Raw genomic sequence first — 17,222 nt, 5'->3', positions numbered from 1 at the left:
AACAAAACAGGAAATGCCTTCACAGCATTAATCTCTTCTTCAGGAGAGCTAGATCAGACCGGCTAAGCTAACTTTTTAATAAGCTACTCAGAAGGAAATGAATCTCCTATACTTGTGTTTTCTCATGAGGATGATATACCTCAACAAAAAATCATATTTATTTTTATCTCTTACTGATAAAACTTTATCGAAAAAAGAAATTTTTTATTCCTCTTTTGGTAAAACATTTTTTTAAAGCAATTGCATATGAATGTAATGAGTGTTACTGGTATTGTGAGTTTTCTCTTTTTCTTTTTTCAAAGTTTGTTTGTTTGTTTAATTTATTCACTTTTGAGAGAGAGAGAGAGAGAGAGAGAGAGAGAGAGAGAGAGAGAGAGAGACTGTGGTAGAGGGAAGAAAGAGAGGGAGAGAGAATCCAAGCAGGCTCTGCTTTGTCAGTGTGGGGCTTGATCACAAACCATGAGATGATGACCTAAGTAGAAATCAAGATTCAGACACTTAACCAACTGAGCCACCCAAGGTGCCCCAGGTATTGTGAGTTTGGAAATCTTCCTTGTCTAAATGTTCTATTGTTATTTTTTCTGATATCTCATTTGATAATTAGATTGCATTAAAAATCCCAAGTAAAAGGATTTTATGTGAAGAACTTTGCATTTATTTACTCTTTTTAGTCAGTATTCATTTTGTGCTAAAAGTCAGCATTCTGAAAGTTAACAATTAACTTTCTTTTCTCAAATCTGGATTCTTTTGTTTTTAAAGGTTTTATTTTTTTTGATCTGTTTTAGTTTTACATAAAATTGAGAAAAATATACAGAAATTTTCCAGATATACCCTGTACTCAGACATGCATAGTCTCTTCCATTATCAGTATCAGACACCAGATCTTACATTGGAACACCATGATCACCCAAAGTCCCTTTTTTATTTTACTTCATGGGTTTCGACAAATGTATATTGACATATACCTATCATTATAATATCACCTAAAGGATTTTCACTGTATATCTGGATTTGTGGTTATATTTATATCTCAGTATTTAACATTTTTGTTACTAATATTAATGGTATTGTGGTTTTAATTTCATGTTCCTCTTCTTCATTGTTGGTATCTAGAAAAGCAACGGAATTTTCTATATTAACCTTGTATTCTTCAAACTTCCTAAAATTGCTTATTTGTTCCAGGAATTTTTATGTTGATTCTTTTGAATCATATGGAATAATATGAAATCCTCAGTTTAAACCACAAAATGCAGAAAAAGAGTGGAAGATAAAAATAGGAATGAAGAAAGGCAACATAAGCAGTAATGAATATGGTAGACATTAATCTAACTGTTTCAAAAATCAATTTGAATGTCAGTGAGGTTGTCATAATAGATCAAAGCCAAAACCCAACTATATATTGCATATAAATATAAAGACACATATAGATTTTAAAAAGTAAATGGGCATAGAAAATATACCATTTTAACACTAAGCAGAGGAAAACACTAAGCAGAGGCTGTTTTAATTTCAGACTGAGCAGTCTTTGAAATAAGGAAAGTTATCAGGAAAAAAGAAAGGAAATTAATGATGATAAAGGGGCAATCCCCCAAGAAGACCAAATATTTTTAACATGTATGTGCTTAGCGCATATGTCAAACAACATGAACCAACAAATGATAGAACTGCAATGAGAAAGAAATACACTACCATAGTTGAAGACCTTAGCACTCTTCTCCCAGAAATGGGACAGATTTTAGCAGACCAAAAATCAGTAAGGAAATAGTTGAACTCAACAACACCATCAATCAACTGGGTATAATTGACATCTGTAGACTCTTCTATCCAACGAAAGCAGAACACACATTTTTTTCCCCAAGCACACACGGATATATTAACATTCTTGGCCATAAAACACACCTGAACAAATTTAAAAGAACAGAAATTATATAGTGTCTGCCCTCAGGTCACAATGGAGTTAAACTGGAAATCAAGAACAGGAAAATAACTGAAAAATCCCCCAAATAAGTGGAGATTAAACAACATACTTGTATATAACATATCAGTCGAAGAAGTAGCCCTCAGAGAAATTTCAAAATATCTTGAACTAAATGGAAATGAAAACACATTTGTGTTTGCTTTAGTGAAATAAAATCAGTGCTTGAAGGGAAGTTTATAGCATTAAATACTCAGAAAAGAAGAAAGATTGAAAATCAGTAACCTACAATTTCACCTTGGGAACCAAGAAAAAGAAGAGCTAGTTAAACCTAACTAGCAGAAAGAAAGAAATAAGAAACAGAGCAGAAATTAGTAAAATTGAAAACAAGAAATTAGTAAAGAAAATCAATGAAACCAAAAGCTTATTCTTTGAATGATTAATAAAATTAATAACGCTCTAGCTGGGCTAAGTAAGAAAAAAAGAGATTGAATCCAAATTACTCACATCAGAGATGAAATAGGGACATCAAAATCTATGGAAATTAAAAGGATAATAAAGGAATACTATGAAAAATTCTCACAAATTTTATAACCTAGGTGAAATGGACCAATTTCTTGAAAGACACAATTTTCTCTAAACCACTCAAGAAGAATAGAGAATCTGAATAGGCCTATATCTATTAGAGAAATTGAATCCCTTGGCTGCAGCAACTTGTTACTTGATATGTCTCCAAAGGCAAGGGAAATAAAAGCAAAGATGAACTATTGGGACCTCATCAAGATAAAAATATTCTTCACAGCAAAGGAAACAATCAATAAAACTAAAAGGCAACTGATGGAATGGGAGAAGATATTTGCAAATGATATATTAGATAAAGGGTTAGTATCAAACATCTATAAAGAACTTACCAAATTCAATACCCAAAAAACCAAACAATCCAGTGAAGAAATGAGAAGAAGACATGAATAGACACTTTTTCAAAGAAGGCATCCAGATGGCCAACAGACACATGAAAAGATGCTCAACATCACTCATCATCAGGGAAATACAAATCAAAACCACAATGAGATATCACCCCACGCTGGTCAGTGTGGCTAAAATTAACAACTCTGGAAACAACAGATATTGGCAAGGATGCAAAGAAAGGGGAACCCTCTTGCACTGTTGGTGGGAATGCAAACTGGTACAGCCACTCTGAAAAACAGTGAAGAGGTTCCTCAAAAAATTAAAAATAGAATTACCCTACGACCCAGCACTTGCACTACTAGGAATTTATCTAAAGGATACAACAATGCTGCTTCAAAGGGGCACATGCACCCCAATATTTATAGCAGTGCTATCAACAAGCCCAAATGTCCACTGACTGATGAATGCATAAAGATGTGGCATATATATATATATATATATACACACATATACATATATATAGAGATATATATAATACTATTTGGTGATGAAAAAGGATGAAATCTTGACATTTGCAACAACGTGGATGGAACTGGAAGGTAGTATGCTAAGCGAAATAAGTCAGAGAAAGATATCATGTGATTTCACTCATATCTGGAATTTGAAACACTTAACAGATGATCATAGGGGAAGGGAAGGAAAAATAAGATAAAAACAGAGAGGGAGGCAAATCATAAGGGTCTCTTAAATACAGAGAACAGAGGGTTGATGGGGGTGGGGAGTGGGGGAAATGAGTGATGAGCATTAAGGAGGGCACTTTTTGGAATGAGCACTGGGTGTTGTATGTAAGTGATGAATCACTGTATTCTAGTCCTGAAGCCAAGACTACACCGGATGTTATCTAATGTGAAAATCTAAAAAAAAATTATCAATAATCTAAAATAGTAAGCAGTGGATCGATAGGTGCACTGGTGAATTCTTTCAAGTACTTAAGGAAGAAATTATGCCAATAACTTAGACTATCTTTTTTAATTTTTTTTTTTTGAGAGACAGCACAAGTGGAGGAGGGGCATAGAGAGAGGGAGGCATAGACAGAGGATCCGAAGCAGGCTCTGCACTGATAGTAGTGAGCCTGCTGTGGGGTTCAAACTCACCGACCATGAGATCATGACCTGAGCTGAAGTCAGATGCTCAACCGACTGAGCCACCTAGTGCCCCTACAATCTCTTTCAGAGAGTAGAAGCAGAGGGAATATCTCCTAACTCATTGGATGAAGTTACCATGACCTTAACACCAAAACTAAGATGTTACAAGAAAACTACAGACCAACATTTCATGGACATAGATGCAAAAATTCTCATATAAATGTTAGCAAATCAAATCTAAAAAAGTATAAAAAAATTATACACCACAACCAAGTAGGATTTGTCCCAGGTATGCAAAAGTGGTTCAGCATTTGAAAATGAATTAATGTAATCCATCACATGAACAGACTAATAAAAATAAATCACATGATCAGGTTAATAGATGCAAAAAAAAAAAAAGAAGCATTTGACAAGATTCACTCCCATTCATGCTAAAATTTGTCAGTAAACTAGAAGAGAATATTTAATTTTATAAAGACTACAAAGTATCTACAGCAAAATCATACTTTGTGTATGGAAACTCAACACTTTCCTGTTAAGATCAGGTACAAGACAAGGTTATCCCCTCTCATCACTCCTTTTCACCATCATACTGCAAGTCTTTGCTAAAGCAGTAAGTCAAGAAAAGGAAATAAAAGATACAGGATTGCAAAAGAAGACATAAAACTGTGTTTTCAGATGACATGGTCATCTGTCAAGAATGAAAAGAATTCATATTATTCCATATTTTCACCTTTCTTAGCCTATCAGTTATGCTTTTCTTCCTCACTTTTTTTCAGTGTTTGCCCTAGAATTTGAAGTATACAACTACAAATAATCCAAGTCCAGTTTCAAATAGCACTGTACCACTTCTCTGGCAACATGAGTACCTTATAATGACAAAATATTCCCAATTTTCCCTCCCTTCCATTCTATCATTGCTCTCATACATCTCTCATATACATAAGTATACATCCATATGGATGTATGTACATGCATAAGCATACAAAACCAAATATACATACACACAAACACACACATATACGTATACACACACACATATACATATATATGTATACATGGGGACATGTATATATATATATATATATACATATATAGGTATATATATAAAAAGATTTATATATACATATGAAGACATATGAAGAGATATGAAAGTATAAATACATTAGATTTAAAGTACAATATTTTGCATACATTGCATATGTAAATACATATATACTACATCTGTGGACATGCTTATCATTTTGAAAGCCTATAGACATTTCTAGTGTTTATGGAGAGTATCTTTGGTTATTCTGTTTCAAAATGCCAAAAATTATTTCTTCCTCCTCATAAATGTGACTCTCAGGAATCATTTACAATTTCCATAATTTTTTTGCTTTTGAAGCACCCATAATTACTTTAAATAACTTTAAATGTAAGTGTTTTAATTAAGACTTTCAAATTGAGATGTCATCAGCACTGTTAGATTCTGAACTAAATTATCAAAAACATTGGAAATGAATACTTTTTGCAAACATTAAATAAAACTAAACAAATCTTCATATTTATATATATGGCATCATGTTGAATTGCATGTTATTCTCTTTTTTAATCATTTTATGTCATTATTTTGGATTTTATAATACTTATTTTATCTTATTATAACCCATTTTAAAGTTCTTTCACCAAAATTAGTTATCAGATACTCTTACAATTACTTTAAATGGGTGTTATTGGGATTCATTTCCATTTTGAGGAAATTAAAAACTGGAGGTTAAGTGAAAGAAAACAGGATTAGAAACTGTATATTTTTATGCTTAATTTGAATCTCTTTACACAATGACACAAACATCCATGTAGGAGACATTCCATTGAAATGAACTTTTAGTTCATGAACATTTTGAAAAGTAAGTGGTTAGAAATCTTCTTTGTAACCATTTCTTGATTCAGTTATGACAAGAAACTAAATTTAGTATCAACTGATAGTTCTATACTCTGAAAGATACCTGAGAAGTGACCTGATATTGCAGAGTAATGTTGAATGCTAAATTCAATAACAAGGTTAGAATAAAGATTTTTCTAATATAAATTATTAAAATCAAAAGATTTACTATCCTAAAATTGCAATCTTTCAGGTTAGCAATCTATTTCAAACTAATGCTTTCTTCAAGATGGTATAGAGAAATAATTTTTATGTGTATATAATTTTTAGTTTTATAAAAGTTACTATGTGTTTATTAAGTACAGTCAATATATCATTCCTTAATTCAATATATTTTTATTAAGCATCTTCTATTTCTAATTTCATTGTCTGGCTCACCAAAATGCTTAAATCTAGAGTTTAAAGTTATATATGCATGTGACTAAGTATTTATACCTTTTTCTTTTTTCTTTTATCCTAGACAAGCTTTAACATAGATGAAGATTATTCTGGAAGACAGAAAACTACAAAATACTTGCAATAAAAGTGATAGGAAAGATATTTAACTGTACAATCTAAATAAATAAAAACTAAAATAAAAGATATAGGAAAGCACTATGCAATGTCAAAATTCAAAGAATTTTCCTTATTTCAAGTGATATATAAACCACTGTCTCCTAAAGATCCACATTCCCTACCATCTATTCTTTGCAAAAGTGATTACCAAAAAGAAGTTAGAAATTATATATCAACTATATGAAACACAGTTGATATTTGCCCACCTGTTCACAATACATGGGGACATGCTTCTACTTGCTAAATGGGCTGGAAAAGAAAGGGTATTATGCAAATATGCAAGAAGATACAGTTGTGACTGATGTTTCTGCATGTAAACTGTGCCTATAATAAAGAATATCAAGTAAAAACTCCAGTTGAGTCTGTAATTGTACTTTTGTCAGTCTTCAGAATGCTGAAGTTTGAATCAGTGTTATAGATAAGGGAAAGTACAGCATATGGTCCTTAACAGCCTATTTTCTATTATCAGAAGCATTCTATGTCTCACAATATTTTGAATTACTTGCTATATAAGTGATATATAAAGACTAAACCTGATTTTTCACTCATATAATCCTATCCAGTTTTAATACAAAAAAGAATACAAAACATATTTTTATTTACACTGAAGTAAAAAAAAAAAGAACTATTAAAAGTGTAGCCTAACTCAAGGTTTGCAAACTGTATTACTAGCTGTCTAAAGATCACTTTGAAAATACTTTCAGATAACCAAGTTGATGATGAGAACATCCCACAATTACTTAATATGATGCCATTTAACATGGAAAACAGTTCACATTTAAGATCTTTAACCCAACTGTCACAATTAAATGTTCCTCAACTTTGAAATTCTTAACCTTTACTTTTCTAAAAGTTTTTGGAATTCATTTTCTTAACAACTCATTAATATATGGATTTCTTAAAGGCTTACATTTGGAATGTCACTTGAAAGCATTTTCTATCTAAATAAATGTTTTTCACTAACATCAAGAAATTAAAAAAAAGATTTTTTTTCTGTAAATACATTACACTTCTATAGTATTATAGTTAAACAATTTCTTTATGACTTTCAACTGCAAAGTAGAATCTCTATAACATCCTTTTGGAAAAGCACACCAGTTTACTGACAATAAAGTCTCCATGTAGCACTGTTGTAAAGATCCACAAAAAATGACACAAAAGGCTTTTAAAAGTATGCCTCTGAATGGTAAAAATACATATTTCATGAAGACAAAATATTTGTCAATCAAAAATAATTTTATCAGATTCTCTCAGTTGAATGATCTCTGTCCTTGGGAATTCAAACTCTCTTACAGTCCCTTCCCACTACTAATACCAGTCTGAAAACAGTGACTGTGTCAAGAAATCCTAGAAGCAGCTTTTTATACTCTCAAGGAATTTTTTAAAATGAAAGATAAGATTTATGCCTATTAAATAAACTAGACTTTTCAGATTTTCAATCTGCTCTTCCATTATAATGCTGTATTTTTCTACTTTTAATATAATATTTTAGTCTTTTGCTCTACTTTAAAGTGGAAATAAAAAGAAAAAAAATTAACTAACACTCTGAAACTCTGAACATAAGTATCCAGAGAGACCATTTAAACCATGAAACTATCTCTTGGACTGTAATTGTCTAAGATTAATTGGGAGGCAATTATTAGTGGTTTCTTAACCTCTAGTACAACACTGCAGATTAGAATTCTCCATAGGCAAAACATCTTCAAACATACTTTACATAATTTAAGGAATGATTACAAAAGGGAAGAAATTCATTAGCTGGACTTTCTAAGTAAATTTTGAAAATTTATAATTTTAGGCCAGCAGGCATACCATGAACATAGAACCAAATGTGCTAAAGTAACTTTTCTGCTCTCCTCCAAAAGTGGGAGTTGTTTTGTATTTTCTTTCCACAGGAATAATCAATATTATAGATTTTTTTGTGTGAACAAGAGACACTAACCTTTGATCAAGACACATAAGCAACCTTTCACATGGTCTCAAGTAAAAATAAAAGTATTCTTTTGGCTTCTGCTATTTATTTTAAGAGAGGAAAATCACAAAATCCAACTGATTAAAAAGGGGTTATTTGCAGATTATGTGTGTGGACTCCAAGGAGCAGTGATACAGAATTTTTACTGATGGATTTATTGTCACTGACTGGCTCTTTTCCACTGCTAGGTCATGGTCCTTCTTTTTCTACTGGATCATTCTTCCTTCTATTATCTCTTCCCAATATTCCTTGCAGCCCGAGTTCTTGTTTGTTCAAGTAACTGAGTTACTCAAGCTTTAATTTTTATAGTGAAATACATATTTTCAGCATGTAACCTCAAATAAAGAATTTCCATACTGTCTTATATATTTTTTAGATCCATAATGACTTTCACCCCTTTTAAATAGTGCTTATATATTTTTTTATTCAGAAAAACTTTCCAACACGCAATTAGAGCTCATATTCTTCAGGAATATTTCTTGAATTTTGTTATTGCCCCAGAAGAAGCAGAAGACCTGATTCTAATACCAACTGGTTACATTGTACTGAGTATTGAGCACCCTGGAAAACTTACTGAGGACATACTCTGGACAGTAGCATAAGAACAACCACATGTTTATAGCTTATACCTTATGTGAAGGATGTCTCCCCTGAATTGTTGGTTGGGATGCAATTCCTCAAAAAGTGAAGTTTAATGTTCTAAACTTACAAATATACTTAACTTTTCAATAGGCTACTGCGATATTAATAAATTTTTAAGTTGTTTTGATGGGTTTATGACTATTTCCTATAAGAGAAAAGCACCTGCTAGTGTTTAAGGTATAAAAGGTAACATCTATTGTGTTCATCTTTGTTGACTACAACTCTGAAGGCAGTAATAAGAATGATGTGACCCTAGACTCAGAGAATGTAAGTCATGTCTAAAACACTCAGTCAGCACAAAAGTATAGTTTGCCTCACCAGCATCAAAAACCACAATATTAGTCCGTCTGTTTCTCTGGAGTGCACTAAGCTGGCTGTGGGCCATTTCACATATGTCATAAGGTGACTCTAACCCCATTACTCTCTTTGGGATAAAGAACGTTCATGAACAAAGTATCATTTTGATGCACAGACTAGGAATAAAGATCAGTCAAAGGCATTAGAGTATAAAACCATGGGGGAAAGGCAGTGCCTGCTTTTCCTCTGTTGGTTTGTAAAGTCGCTGCTTGGTGATGAAGTTAGTTATGCAGCTGTACTAATTAAGTGAATGTCCCAGTAACCACTTGATTGAAGAGATTATTTGAAAAGCATTTTGAATAGAAATATATATATATTTCTATTCTATATAGAATAGAATATACTATATATATATATATATATATCTATATATATATATATATCTATTCTATCTATATATATATATATCTATATATATCTATTCTATATAGAATAGAATATACTATATATGTATATATATAGTAAGTAGTAAATGATTTGTAGTTTTCTTGGTTGCTTCTTTCAATGGCACCTTGAATTTTCATCTTTTTTCTATCTTGAACCAAAGCCAACATTCAGTTTTCATACAAATATAATAATTTCCAGTTGGCTAAAATAAAACATAATACTGAATTTTCTCCGATAGCAATGACAAAGGAACTTAAAACCTCCCATTGCCACTTCCTCTTTCTTCTCCATGTTTTAATCTTAATAGACCGTTTGCAGTGAACTGAAATTTAGGCACCTGACTGAAATGTTGCTTTGCCTTCTAATTTGAAGTAATCAACAAACTCTAGGTTTTCTTCTTGTTATCTAACATAGGAGCTAAAGCAACCCTTAACAGGCTTCAAGGAAGAAAAAAAAACATGCGTTTTTCTCTTGTATATTGGAATAATGAGACTTGCTGAAAGGAAGGAGAATTGCTAAGGATAAACTTAGTTGCTCAAACTGCGTAAGATCAGCGGTGCATATTATAGAATGTAAATCATTCTGTAATCTTCACATCGTGAAGAAAACATAATATGTACTTTGAAAAATCTGTATGTTGCATATTAAGTAACCTGAAATCTTTAAAGGAATGAGAATTATAATCACAGGTGCTTTACATAGTTTTTTACATTTTGATGACGTTTTCACAACTGCATTTTACTTTCATGTCTACCTTTTCAGAAATATACTCTCCTTACATGCACTAGTAAGTTAGAGGTGGATATTATCCTAGAATTTTACATATTTGAGATTGAACCATAGGAAATTAGCATTGTTGAGGGTCAGAAATGGTTCACTACTGGCAATTTCATATTGCTCAACTTCTTTGGGTTTGGATATTGAAATCATTGTCATATACTCACATGTCACCCTTTTATTCCAGCTTTGCTGCCAAGAATATATGTAATTCTAGAAATAAAGTAACACATTTTTTTCACTCTTTCTCTAAACACTAAAATGTATGTAGTTGCATGGCTCTGGTGTCATTGTGAAAAAGCAGAATTTATGTTATGCTGTCTACTTTTGTCCTTTTCAAGATATTTAGCAGTGCTGATCTATTGAAACAGCCTGGCCAACTTCTAAATAGCCAGATTTTATCTCAGCATATGAACCATGGAGTTAGCAGCCAAAATCTGTCTTTGAATATGAAATCTAGTTGCTGAAAATTTGCTGTGATCTATAATCTAAAACGTGCCAGTGGCTTCAGGTCTTGATTTGTTGGACTGAATTTAAGCACGCGTGTGCGCACGCGCGCACACACACACACACACACACACACACACACACACACACAAACACACCAGTTTGTCTAATCAGATCCTGGCTGGAATAATTTCTAAAACAAACAAAAGTAGATGAGTTACAGTCATGCCTACAGTAAGAGTGACACAGCAACTTTCCCTATCAGGAAGGAAACAAACAACAGTAATGGGTATAACACTGCCTTGTACAAGGCAGCTCTTAAAAGTATTTTGCAAGTATAAATTTTATGTGCCAAATTATGTCCATAAAATGAGCTTCATTGAAAAGACATTTAAACCCTTGTATTCATGCGACCATATTAATCAAGCATTATATCACTGAGGGGAAGAAAAATATTCCATACATTAGTGAGAGCTAGACTGAAGCCACTTTTATTTTACTATTTATTTATTTATTTATTTATTTATTTATTTATTTATTAGAGAGAGAACAGGCAAGAGGGGCAGAGGGAAGGAGAGAGACAATCTTAAGCAGGCTCCATGCTCTGCGTGGAGCCTGACACAGGGCTTGATCCTATGACCTTGGATCATGACTTGACTCAAAATCAATGTATAAATACATTATATGTATATGGTTAATTTATCCATCATTAATAGCACAGAACAATAAAAAAGTCAGATAAAGGCAAATATTTCTATCTCATTACACTTTGTCTTGTTTTCTGTTTGCATTCTCCTGTCTTTCTGAGTCCTGTTTTAAACTCTGTTTCTCAAGATCACCCAAATCCACCTTCACTTCTTTATTTAGGAGACTTATGGTATGTGAAATGCCTATTAGCTAGAAATTCAATATGCAAACACAATGAATTATAATTACAATCCCACGAACCGTGAAATCATGACCTGAGCTGAGATCCAGAGTTGGTTGCTCAGCCCAGGCACCCCAACTTTTCTGATTTTTATACTTATTCACATGCATTTTTCTGTTTCTCTAAGTTTTTGTTTTTTAATTTCTTTAGTCGAACTTCCCAATAATTTGTGGTGAAACAAATGTTATGTTGTATTATGATTAGTTGTTTTCTTGTTTATCTCTCTTACTAAACTGTGAAGGGTTTTGATTTATTAATTTATATTCTTAGGTTCTATTACAACATTACAATATACTGTTTTTAATTAAATTTGATCAAACGTCCGGAGATCATCTTTTATTTAAAAGGCTAATTTTATATCTGTGTATCCTGTGGCAAGTCACACTAAACTGGAATGACATACTTTTCAGGGTACAGTGAAAATAAATGAATACCTTGCTTCTAGCCCTTTCTAGCCCCAAGACTTACAAAATTCATACTCTCCTATGGTTCCAAACTCAAACTGTGCTCCTACCTTTTACTTCAGCCCATGCGCCATTATGTAATGCGGTTCAGTGCTCTGCAAACATTCCATGGTTTTACATGTCGTTGTGCCTTTAACACAACTTGTTATTCTGCCTGGGTTAGCTTTCTTCTCATCTTCCTGATGAGGACAATCACCATGTCAAATATTATCTCAGTATGATGACCTTTCAGCACAGTTCTCTATGTTCTTATATAACTTTATGCATAATTTAATATACTAAATTGCGATTAGTTAATATGATTTTGTACTTTATTAGGATAACATATAAAACAAGACTGGGAATGCAGAGAGTTCACTTTTGTATTCCAAGGACTGTGTTCAGTGCTTTAAAATTGTAAGTGTACAATCATACATATTGATGGAATTGATCTATGCATGTATAGATGACATTATGAAAGGACAGGACAAGGCAAAGAAGAATTGTGTGTGCATGTGCTTTTTAAAAAATTTTCTGAATATTTGGAAATATTCTTCTTCAAAAGTGCCTTGTTGAAACAACTTATCTGAGCACATCAAACCCAAAGAAGAGAATGTGAGGGGTCACCAGTTGATGAAAGGGTAAATATCAAATGAGCTTAGAGGAAAGAATAACACACTCCAAGCCAAAAGTAACAACTATCACCCTGCCAAGGGTAACCATTATCCTCACTCCTAAAACTATAGTTTAGTTTTGTCTTTTTTTGAACTTTATATAAATGTAACCATATAGAGTTAATTTTTCTCAAAGTTCCAAATAAATGATCTTCATTGTTGTCTTACTTTCCTAATTGCTTATTTTTGTTCTATAGTATTCAGTATTCTATTATCTTTTTTTTAATAAAAAATTTTTAAGTATTTATTTTTGAGAGAGAGACAGAGAGACAGAGTGCAAGCTGGGGAGGGACAGAGAGAGAGGGAGACACAGAATCTGAAGCAGGTTCCAGGCTCTGAGCTGTCAGCACAGAGCCTGATGCGGGGCTCAAACTCACAAACCGTGAGATCACGACCTGAGGCAAAGTTGGACACTTAACCAATGCAGCCACCCAGGCGCCCCTCAGTATTATATTATCTTAATATGGTATGATTTATCTATCCTATAGTTGATAAGTCTTCAGGTCATTTCCAGATTAGGGCAATTAGAAATACTGTTTTTAATTAACATGTCATAAAAGATATGTTGTTGACTGAAGAAGCAGATATGGGAAACTGGCTGTCTTCTATTATACCAGAAATTAAAGCAATTTAGAAAAATGTAAAAAGAATACTATTTTTAAATTTGCCTTGTGGTGAACATATATACACATGCTATCATGTGACATTGCTAATCATAGGTCACAATCACAGAATTGCCATGCATACAGCAGCAATACCTAAGACCCATATGTCTTATAAGGCTTGCTTTTAAAATATAACATTTGGCAAGAATATTTTTTCAGTAATTGATTAATTAAACATAATGATGGATGTTTATTCTTACCTGTTCTTTTAAAATTTTTTTAATTAAAAATTTTTTTTGACATTTTAATTCATTTTTGAGAGACAGAGTGCTGGTGGGGGAGGGGCTAGAGAGAGGGAGACACGAATCTGAAGCAGTCACAGGATCTGAGCTGTCAGCACAGAGCCCGACGTGGGGCTCAAACTCAGGAACTCTGAGATTATGACCTGAGCTGAAGTCGGATGCTTAACCAACTCAGCCATCCAAGTCCCCCAAAATTTTTTATTTTAATTCCAATATAGTTAACATACAGTTTCAGGTGTGCAATATAGTGATTCAATGATTCTATGCATTACTCAGCACTCATCATGATAGGTGTACTATTAATCCCCTTCATCTATTTCACCCATCCTCCCTTCAACCTTCCCTCTGATAATCATCAGTTTTTTTCTCCATACTTAAGAGTCTGTTTTTTGCTTTGTCTTTTTTCCCTTGTGTTCGTTTGTTTTCTTAAATTCCACATATGAGTGAAATCATATGGTATGCCTTTCTCTGACATATTTCACTTAGCATTATACTATCTAGATCCATCCATGTTGTTGCAAATGGAAAGTTTCATACTTTTTTATGGCTGAATAATATTCCATTATGTCTACATATCTATATATCACTTCTTATTTATACTTTCATCTATGAATGAAAGTCCTTTGGACACTTAGGCTGCTTCTATAATTGGGCTATTGTAAATAATGCTGCAATAAACATATGGGTGTATGTATCTTTTCAAATCAGTGTTTTAATATTCTTTGGATAAATACCCAGTGGCAAAATATTTTTTTAAATCCTTTGCTTTTATTCACACTATTTTTTATGAAGTTTATTGTCAAATTGGTTTCCATACAACACCCAGTGCTCATCCCAAAAGGTGCCCTCCTCAATACCCATCACCCACCCTCCCTTCCCTCCCACCCCCCATCAACCCTCAGCTTGTTCTCAGTTTTTAGGAGTCTCTTATGCTTTGGCTCTCTTCCACTCTAACATCATTTTTTTTTCTTCCCCTCCCCAATGGGTTTCTGTTAAGTTTCTCAGGATCCACATAAGAGTGAAAACATATGGTATGTCTTTCTCTGTATGGCTTGTTTAACTCAGCATCACACTCTCCAGTTCCATCCATGTTGCTACAAAGGGCCATATTTCATTCTTTCTCATTGCCACGTAGTACTCCATTGTGTATACAAACCACACTTTTTTTTTAGTCCATTCATCAGTTGATGGACATTTAGGCTCTTTCCATAATTTGGCTATTGTTGAGAGTGCTGCTATAAACATTGGGGTACAAGTGCCTCTATGCATCAGTACTCCTGTATCCCTTGGGTAAATTCCTAGCAGTGCTATTGCTGGGTCATAGAGTAGGTCTATTTTTAATTTTTTGAGGAACCTCCACACTGTTTTCCAGAGCGGCTGCACCAGTTTGCATTCCCACCAACAGTGCAAGAGGGTTCCCGTTTCTCCACATCCTCTCCAGCATCTATAGTCTCCTGATTTGTTCATTTTGGCCATTCTGAATGGCGTGAGGTGATATCTGAGTATGGTTTTGATTTGTATTTCCCTGATGAGGAGCGATGTTGAGCATCTTTTCATGTGCCTGTTGGCCATCTGGATGTCTTCTTTAGAGAAGTGTCTATTCATGTTTTCTGCCCATTTCTTCACTGGGTTATTTGTTTTTCGGGTGTGGAGTTTGGTGAGTTCTTTATAGATTTTGGATACTAGCTCTTTGTCTGATATGTCACTTGCAAATATCTTTTCCCATTCCATTGGTTGCCTTTTAGTTTTGTTGGTTGTTTCCTTTGCTGTGCAGAAGCTTTTTATTTTCATAAGGTCCCAATAGTTCATTATTGCTTTTAATTCCCTTGCCTTTGGGGATGTGTCAAGTTAGAAATTGCTACGGCTGAGGTCAGAGAGGTCTTTTCCTGCTTTCTCCTCTAGGGTTTTGATGGTTTCCTGTCTCACATTCAGGTCCTTTACCCATTTTGAGTTTATTTGTGTGAATGGTGTGAGAAAGTGGTCGTTTCAATCTTCTGCATGTTGCTGTCCAGTTCTCCCAGCACCATTTGTTAAAGAGGCTGTCTTTTTTCCGTTGGATGTTCTTTCCTGCTTTGTCAAAGATGAGTTGGCCATACGTTTGTGGGTCTAGTTCTGGGTTTCTATTCTATTCCATTGGTCCATGTGTCTGTTTTTGTGCCAATACATGCTGTCTTGATGATGACAGCTTTGTAGTAGAGGCTAAAGTCTGGGATTGTGATGCCTCCTGCTTTGGTCTTCTTCAAAATTACTTTGGCTCTTCAGGGCCTTTTGTGGTTCCATATAAATTTTAGGATTGCTTGTTCTAGTTTCGAGAAGAATGCTGGTGCAATTTTGATTGGGATTGCATTGAATGTGTAGATAGTTTTGGGTAGTATTGACATTTTGACAATATTTATTATTCCATTCCATGAGCATGAATGTTTTTCCATTTCTTTATATCTTCTTCAATTTCCTTCATAAGCTTTCTACAGTTTTCAGCATAGAGATCTTTTACATCTTTGGTTAGATTTATTCCTAGGTATTTTATGCTTCTTGGTGCAATTGTGAATGGGATCAGTTTTTTATTTGTCTTTCTGTTGCTTCATTGTGAGTGTATAAGAATGCAACTGATTTCTGTACACTGATTTTGTATCCTGCAACTTTGCTAAATTCAGGTATCAGTTCTAGCAGACTCTTGGTGGAGTCTATTGGGTTTTCCATGTATAATATCATGTAATCTGCAAAAAGTGAAAGTTTAACTTCATCTTTGCCAATTTTGATGCCTTTGATTTCCTTTTGTGGTCTGATTGCTGATGCTAGAACTTCCAACACTATGTTAAACAACAGCGGTGAGAGTGGACATCCCTGTCGTGTTCCTGATCTCAGGGAAAAAGCTCTCAGTTTTTTCCCATTGAGGATGATGTTAGCTGTGGGCTTTTCATAAATGGCTTTTATGATGTCTAAGTATGTTCCTTCCATCCCAACTTTCTCGAGGGTTTTTATTAAGAAACGTTGCTGAATTTTGTCAAAGGCCTTTTCTCATCAATTGACAGGATCATATGGTTCTTATCTTTTCTTTTATTAAGGTGATGTATCACATTGATTGATTTGCGAATGTTGAAGCAGCCCTGCATCCCAGGAATGAATCCCACTTGATCATGGTGAGTAATTCTTTTTATATGCTTTTGAATTCGATTTGCTAGTGTCTTATTGAGAATTTTTGCATCCATATTCATCAGGGATATTGGCCTGTAGTTCTCT

This window comes from Prionailurus viverrinus, chromosome F1 (assembly GCF_022837055.1).
Source record: "Prionailurus viverrinus isolate Anna chromosome F1, UM_Priviv_1.0, whole genome shotgun sequence".
Taxonomy (NCBI): domain Eukaryota; kingdom Metazoa; phylum Chordata; class Mammalia; order Carnivora; family Felidae; genus Prionailurus; species Prionailurus viverrinus.
Note: the sequence above shows the minus strand (reverse complement) of the source record.